An 8,605-nucleotide genomic window follows, 5' to 3' on the forward strand; every position below is an offset into this window, starting at 1 on the left:
AGCTTGAGCAACTGGGTAAATGATGACGGCATTTATTTAAACTGAACTTTGGATGTGGGGAAGATTTAGAAGAAGATACTAAAACCAGTTTGATGTTCAATTTCAAGTATCTTTGTGATATGTAAGTGGAGATTTTGAGTAGGTGGTTTGATATTTACAGATGGAGCTCAGAAAACAGTCTAGACTTGGAATTTTGTATTACTGGAGGTGGTCAGACAAATTTCTCACTATGGATCTGGACATCTTTTATCACTTGCCTTTCAAATAATGATTTTTCTTTTTGTCCTTGGGGAAAATATATGATTAATAAACTATGAGTATTAAGTAAAATACACAAATATCTGTGTTTCTTTCAAATATTATTACAAAGGGAATAATAATAATAATGTTAAAGTTCTGGAGTAAAGATTTTCATACATATACCTATATGTGTATATGTAATATTTATATATATATGCACATATATGTATATATATATATATATATATATATATATATAATTAGAAGTAGAGTATGATGTTCCACTTAATTTTCTATATGAGATAGGTAGACTGTGATAGGATGTCACCAATAAATCCATTCCAAATATTAATAGAAATATGCAATGCCTGGAGACTGCCATTTCTGTCTCAAGGATTAAGACAAAAATGGATCAAAACACTATTCAATTCAAAACAGGTTGCCAGCCTTCTTCAGACCTTGTCTATTAGTTACAAGTAAATCCCTCTTTGTTCACTCATTTATTAAAATTAGCTCAGATAGTTGACTGCCAAGAATATTTGAAGATCTCTTCTTTGGTAGAGGGCTGATAGCAGTACTGATAATATCTAAATGTTGCTTACCATTTCACTAAGGACAAGTGTTCGGTTTAAAACACAACAGACAGAGACCCATCTTTGGAATCCTGAAACATCCTTTACATTATGCCTAAAGCAAACAATGTAGGTTCTATGTATTTATTAATACTTTTTACCAAGAAACCTTAAGGGTTCTAATTGCATTACCTGAGGCCATAAATGTATTAGAATATTCTTCTGTGAATTACAAGTTGGTTAAATATAAATTTCTTGAGACATAACTTTATCCCTCAAAAACAGATAGACATGGCTCCACTATTTCCTAGCTTTACATGTAGTTGTAGCAAAGTCTGAGGTTGACCCATGTCATTGGCATGCTTATTTTTGCCTTGATAGCTTTTGTTCTGTCTCAATATTTCAAAGCTCTGTAATTTCACTTGAATATGTCTTCATATTGCTGATTTTCTATGTATGTTTCTCCAGAAACATTGTACATCCTTTCTATCAACAGATTTCTTTTCTCCTATCATCACATATAAATTAAAAAAAGAAAGAAAAGTAAAAAACTTTCCCCTATTTTGGTTCTGATTCTGTCTATCATCTATATCTGTCCATAATCTATCTTTTTCTTCTTTACTTTTGTTACATGAGTTACTGTGATATTTTGTCTTTTTCATCACCATCCCCCAGTATACTTTAATTCTTGTCAGCTACATGACTTTCCTCTCCATAGTCTATATGTTTATTTCAAATTCTTTCTTCATGCCATTGATTCATTACCAGGTTTGTTTCTATTCTTCCTTTTCTCATCTTTATTTTCCTTTATTTCTAAGTCCTATGATAGGTTTACTTCAGTTTAACTATCCCTCAACCTGGATCTTAATCTTTTATATCACATTTCATAGTCTTTAAATAATCTTTCTTCTCCTTTTTGACCTTTAATGATTCTGAGAAAGTATGAAACATTTATTGTTGAAAATTATGTGTTTCTCTCTGTAAAATGTATTATTCATCTGTCTTTTCTATATTTTATATTACTTTTTACTTTTTAACTCTTTCAGTGTTTCTGTGTGGTCACTATTTTTTTCTGGTTATTTTTTTAAAGCAGAGAGAATATGTATGTTTTTAATTTAATTCAATTTTGTTTCTCCCCAAATATATCATTGGTTCAGTCTCTTTCTTGCTTTTACTGCCATAACATATAGTTATTTATACAATTACAGTTGGTACTTGAACAGTGTAGGATTTGGGGTGCCTATCTTCCATGTGGGGGAAAATTCACATATAATTTATAGTCTGCCCTCCATATCTGAGGTTCCTCTGTATCTATGGTTCAGCATTTACAGAGTCAACCAACCATAGATCATGTAGTACTGTTGTATTTACTATTACAAAAAGTCTGCATGTAAGTGGACCCATGCAGTTCAAATCTGTGTGGTTCAAGGGTCAACTGTACTTCTAAACATGAGTTTGAAGACTGTGGGCTGATGGTCTTTATACTGTGTTTCATTAATGTAGAGCTGAAGGAGACCAGGTCAGGGAATATGGTACCATATATCCTTATTCTAGTCTTCTCTCAACTGCCAGAGTCCCTTGAGAGGGCTTTTGTGTTTTGGAGTATTCATTAATAGTGGGTGCAGCAATAAGCCTTTGCTTCTGCCAGGACTGATCAGTCCATTCCTCAAAATAACCCACCCCATTTCAGCTACCTTTTCCATTCTCTTTACAGCTAGAATTAGGCAAGTAGATGAAACTTATGTACACTTTTATTTTGGCCTACTGTTATTTGTTTATTTGTGTTACCATAAAATAATGCAAAAACATCAGCTTGCCCAAAGCCACTCTGTCTGTGGGGAGCATGTCTTATTTAAGGAAATAAATTTCAATGTAGATGGAGAGCAGAGGAAAGAGGAGCATGAGTGAAATGGAACTGCTTAAAAATGCAAAATAATACTTTCCATTACATGCAAAATTCTCAGCAGTGATACCAGATTTTTAGATTGTATATTTTTAGAAATTTGTTCTTACTGTTTTCTCCTTTTACTAACAGAGACCCATCCAATTTTATCTAACTCCTCTTGTAACCTATCACACAAATATGGATGAAGAGATTGAAAGTAATTTGCTGATAAGGAATCAAACATTGACCTTATTGAGAAGAAACTAACCAATCCCAAACCCCTTGTACTAAACTGTTAGCAGACATTTGAGAGTTGGTGTTTCTTGGTGGTGAGGGGGAATCAGGGAAGTAAAGATTGCATCTTTGTTATGCAAATCAGGTAGTAGCTGTGTTTGCACTCATAATCAATTTAAATGCTGCACTCTAAATATCACCATTGAGGCCACCAGGGTGAGTAGATAAATGAAATATTTTTGGCATTAATTCCACTTTCCCTGACACAGCAGCAAACACAGTGTTGAAGACAAAAGGACTCTTAGCAGTACTTTTTTCACCCCCCTCACCTAACTTTATAGGTGTATGAATGTTAGGAAAAGAGATAAAAGAGAGTCTTATTCCAGAGTTAGGTACCTGACTGAAGCCTGAATATGGTTTAAAAGTAAATAATATGGTTGAAACAATGGCAGTGAAAAGACAATGGGAAGCATCTCACTGATTTGGGAAAGTATATTACTTTTAGAACTCATATGATATTTGCATCTTATATGATCTGGTTCCATCATTGCTAATTCAGGTTATTCACAGTCTTCCCACTGGGCATATGGACATTTCTCATAATAAATCATCCTGTCTATCTAGATGTGAGGGAGGAAAATAATTTTCCCTCTACTCTTCTGGGTTGTTGGCTGCTAAAAGGCATATTAACAGGAGAAAAACAAACAGAAATTTAATACCTCCTATACACTTGAGATACTAAGGAAAACTGAGTAACTTCCCCAAATGGTTCAAGCCAGCACATTAAACACCCTCTCCAGCTAAAGACAAAAGAAGATGTTGGGGGAAGGGAGAGACCAGTTATGGGAGACTATCAGGAAAAGCACAGTAGAATAGGGTGTGGTTGTTATGCAGATTTGGGGCATTACCTTACCCATTGATAAGAGTTTCTAGAGATTCCCTTCCTGGTACAGAGTGGGAGATACACTTAAAAAGGGAAATTTCTATTATAAATGTAAATATCTCTTACAAAAGGGTAGCTTATATTCATTTTTCAGAGCTTTTCCTGTGTCTGCTAGTTCTTAAAAATAATCAGCCTAAAATAATCCTTATGTCAAAGAGGCATATTTGGGGTGGAAAATTCTGCTCCCTTTCATAGATGAACATTTTTATAAACTCAGTTACTGAATTGCTAAATTAGAATTTAGAAATTTAATTAACATCTAATAACAGGTATATGGACTGATATTTTGCTAAATAATAAATATTATTCATTAAATCAGGCATATTCCTCAAGCTCTTTCACAAGGTTCTTTACATAACCCCCAAATTTGTAATGTTTTACTAATGATTAAAACTATTGAGATAGCCTCATCCACCAGAGAACAGACAGAAGAAGCAAAAAGAACTACAATACTGCAGCCTGTGGAACAAAAACCACATTCACAGAAAGATAGACAAGATGAAAAGGCAGAGGGCTATATACCAGATGAAGAAACAAGATAAAACCCCAGAAAAAACAACTAAATAAATGAAGTAGAGATAGGCAACCTTTCAGAAAAAGAATTCAGAATAATGATAGTGAAGATGATCCAGGACCTTGGAAAAAGAATGGATGCAAAGATTGAGAAGATGCAAGAAATGTTTAACAAAGACCTAAAAGAATTAAAGAACTAACAAACAGAGATGAAAAATACAATAAGTGAAATGAAAACTACACTAGAAGGAATCAATAGCAGAATAACTGAGGCAGAAGAACGGATAAGTGACCAGGAAGACAGAATGGTGGAATTCACTGCTGCGGAACAGACTTAAGAAAAAAGAATAAAAAGAAATGAAGACAGCAAAACTGCAGTTTGCTTCTTTTTCTGTCAGGTAGAGGGTAGTCAAAATTCAGAGTCAGTAATTCAGCAGCTGCCTAAGGTAGTTCCCACTACCATAACAATCATTTCAAGCTCTGTTTTCTTTTTTTTAACATTATACTTTAAACAAAGTTCTTTAAATAATAAATGCTTGTTGAGGAAAACTTGGCATCTGGTTTCATATCTGGTAGCATTATGCTGTCTCACCTATCCACCAATTCACAAAGCAACCCATGTTCTTATGCCTAAAAATCAAACCTTTAAAATATCTTGTTAATTGAAAATCACTATGGATCAGTCCCACAGTTCTTAAACACATGTGATCACAATATTACAGGGTATTAATGAGACATAAATTGGAATTCATGAACTATACTGTGTCTTTTATTTAAATACTGTTCAGTCAGAAACTTAGATGCAAAATCAAGTCCATTTCTATATATGTTATTTTTATCCAAACATAACATAAAGTACTGTTTCAAATCGTATTGATATATTTGAGCAAAAGAGCAAAGAATATGAACTGTAAATTCTACTATTAGGATGTAATTAATAAAGCCATGCCAAATATCAATGACTATGCAACCTCTGGTAACTGACATCCTGATAGTTTTGTGTCTGAAATTTTTCACATTTACTTTGCAACACTCTAAAAATTTGCTTGTTGATTAATCATATATGATGATATATCATTTTGTTTAAAGGTATTTTCCATCATAGATCCATGGTTAATTAATTTGTATAATGTGTAAGTTTCATGTATACAATAGTAAAGGTAGTGTACAATGAAAATATAAGAAATAATGATATTATTTTTAATACTATCTGCACAATACTCTGAAATGATCTTTATATTTTTGCTCATTTGATCATTGCAACATAACAAATATAGGGGTTTGATCATTCTGCCTGTTTAGAGTTAACTGAAATTTAGAGGCATTAAATAACCTGCCCAAGTCACAGTAATAAAATTAGAATTAGAAGACAGTCTGACCTAAGAGACAATATTCTTTATCACTATATATTAATTTGCTATACTGCTTTTTTTATTCTTCCTTCCCTCTCTTCTTTCTTCCCTCTCTCCGTCACTCCCTGCCTTCCTTCCTTTCTCCCTTTCTCTTCTCCCTCATCTTGGTCTTTCTGTTTTGTTAATGACCAAATAAAACTTTGAAATATTTCTATTACTCCTTATCCCTTTCTACCACACTGTGATAAACATCTCTGTCTGGATTTCACATTTTATCTGTACTCAAATACTGATACATATGTATATGCATATGTGTATATGTATATATTTTATGTACATCTATTATATCTTAATGTCCCCATGGACTTTTAGTATTGTTTTTAAAAGTGTATTATTTCATTTCTTTTTATGGCTGAGTAATTTTCCATTGTATATGTGTGCCACATCTTCTTTATCCATTCATCTTAACACATATATATGGAATCTAAAAACAAAAACAAAAAAATGGTTCTGAAGAACCTAGAGGCAGGACAGGAATAAAGGCGCAGATGTAGAGAATGGACTTGAGGACACGGGGAGGGGAAAGGGTAAGCTGGGACGAAGTGAGAGAGCGGCATGGACATATATACACTACCAAATGTAAAATAGATAGCTAGTGGGAAGCAGCTACATAGCACAGGGAGATCACCTCAGTGCTTTGTGACCTCCTAGAGGGGTGGGATAGGGAGGGTGGGAGGAAGACTCAAGAGGGAGGAGATATGGAGATTTATGTATACATATAGCTGATTCACTTTGTTGTAGAGCAGAAACTAACACACCCTTGTAAAGCAGTTATACTCCAATAAAGATGTTAAAAAAATTAAAAAATAAAAACATAAAAAAAGATTAAAAAAAAAGTATATTATGCCAGAAAAAACAATTAGAAAATGATAGATAAATAACAATTCCATTAAAATGAAAAAAAACTTAGCTACTAGAATGAATTACATGGTATATACAGTTGCTTATTGAATAGATGATATACATCAATATTATGGTTATTTGTTAATGCCATCACACTTCTTAGACCAAAATATCACGCATGCATTCACTCAATGGGATAGCAAACAAAACTTCCTGGCATTATCAAGAATGGCATATTGTCATTTATTACAGAAGTCTTACAATCAAAGTTATAGGGTTAGATCTACATATGTGTTTAGCGTTTTTACAGTTGCATATAATTTATTTTGTAATTTAAAAAAATTACTAAAGATGTTTTTGTAGGACAATTAGTAACATTTCCAATAATACATTTTCAGAGATATTTGATTAGTTGCAACATTAATGAGTGATTGCTTTACAGAGAAAATCAGGTAATCTGTCCTCACAGGTATAAAATTAATGATTTTAATAAAAATTTGAAATTACTACTTTCACTGTGGTTAGGACATCTTTTACATGAGTGGTATTGATCATCTCAAATATACCAAAATTTATGAGTATTTCTCCTTAGGCAAATCATTTTCCCCTGAGTTGGAAGGAGGTTAGCATTTAAAATATTAAGAAATACGTGATGAAATTGTAACATCTTGAAATGATATCGATTTATTACATCATTGAGGTTTCCCTGATTAAGAAAACAGTTAAATTGGATAAAAAATACCTGACCTCCTCTTTTTAAAAGAAGGGACACTCTCTCCAATATGAGTGTTCCCAAATAGAAGGTCAAGTGGAGCATTAATTCTGTAAGTTATGATCAGTTTTGAACTATGCTTCAGAGACGATCATTTAATTCTAGCACTTACAAAATAAATGTTCATATAATCTTATCACACAGGAAAGTAGTGAACACTATAAGGTTCTTGAGAGGAATGCAACCAAAAGGAAAATAATTTAGATTTTAATCTAAGTTCTTAAACAGAATATCCAATCAGCTAAAATTGGATGAGTTGTCAATACATTAACAAATATAACATTTGAATTGTAACTTGAAAAAACAAACAGCTCTCCAATAATTGGACTATAGCTTTCAAACAGTAATTTAGGTTCTAGAATAATAACATTTATTGCTAGCTATCATGAATAACTAGAATTATATGCAATCTATCTAGTATTGGCAGCAAAAATGAACCCATATTAAGCACAATTCCTGTAGGAGTGTCTGCATATTTATTATTAGTGTGTTTATATTAAGGAAGATGTTTTAAATGTGATGTATCTTTTTAAAATTTCAGATGATAATAGTTAAAATGGATAATGATAAGACTGACAATTTTTAGATAACTTTTCAAGGTAAAAATGTTATTATATTTTCTCATCACAAAATATGAACATCTACAAGTACATCTTGAAAGAGTGGTTAGAGTGTTGTCATGGAAACACTGTTCCTATGCTACCATTCCATGAGGCCATGGCAAAATTTCCCAGACTCTGCTCGCAATAACCTCAGTATTATGCAATAATGCCGTTGATGGGATGCACCCCTCTTTGTACCATGTATATTGAAATTGGTATGCAATCCTTTAATTTCCATCTAAAAGTGAAAAAAATACAATTTATATAAATTGACAGTAAGACATTTTTAATTCATATAATAGAATACCTATTGATAAAGAATCTGGATTATAACAAAGGTTTATTTTTTAGTCATTAATTTATGTTTAGAGTTTTGTAGGAAGATACTTAAAGCTACTGCAAAATTTGCAATATTATTTTGAGATAACCATGATTCATGGTAGAATTTAAATCTGAGTGATGTACATTAACAACCATTAAAATTAACTTCCATCATAATGGGCTCAACTTACTGATTATTTTCCAGATCGTTTAACACTGAACTTGTTCTCGTCTCTTGGTCTTAGTAAGCAATTTTGTGTATTTTGAA

The sequence above is a fragment of the Lipotes vexillifer genome, unplaced genomic scaffold, assembly GCF_000442215.2.
Source record: "Lipotes vexillifer unplaced genomic scaffold, Lipotes_vexillifer_v1.1 scaffold732, whole genome shotgun sequence".
Lineage (NCBI taxonomy): Eukaryota > Metazoa > Chordata > Mammalia > Artiodactyla > Lipotidae > Lipotes > Lipotes vexillifer.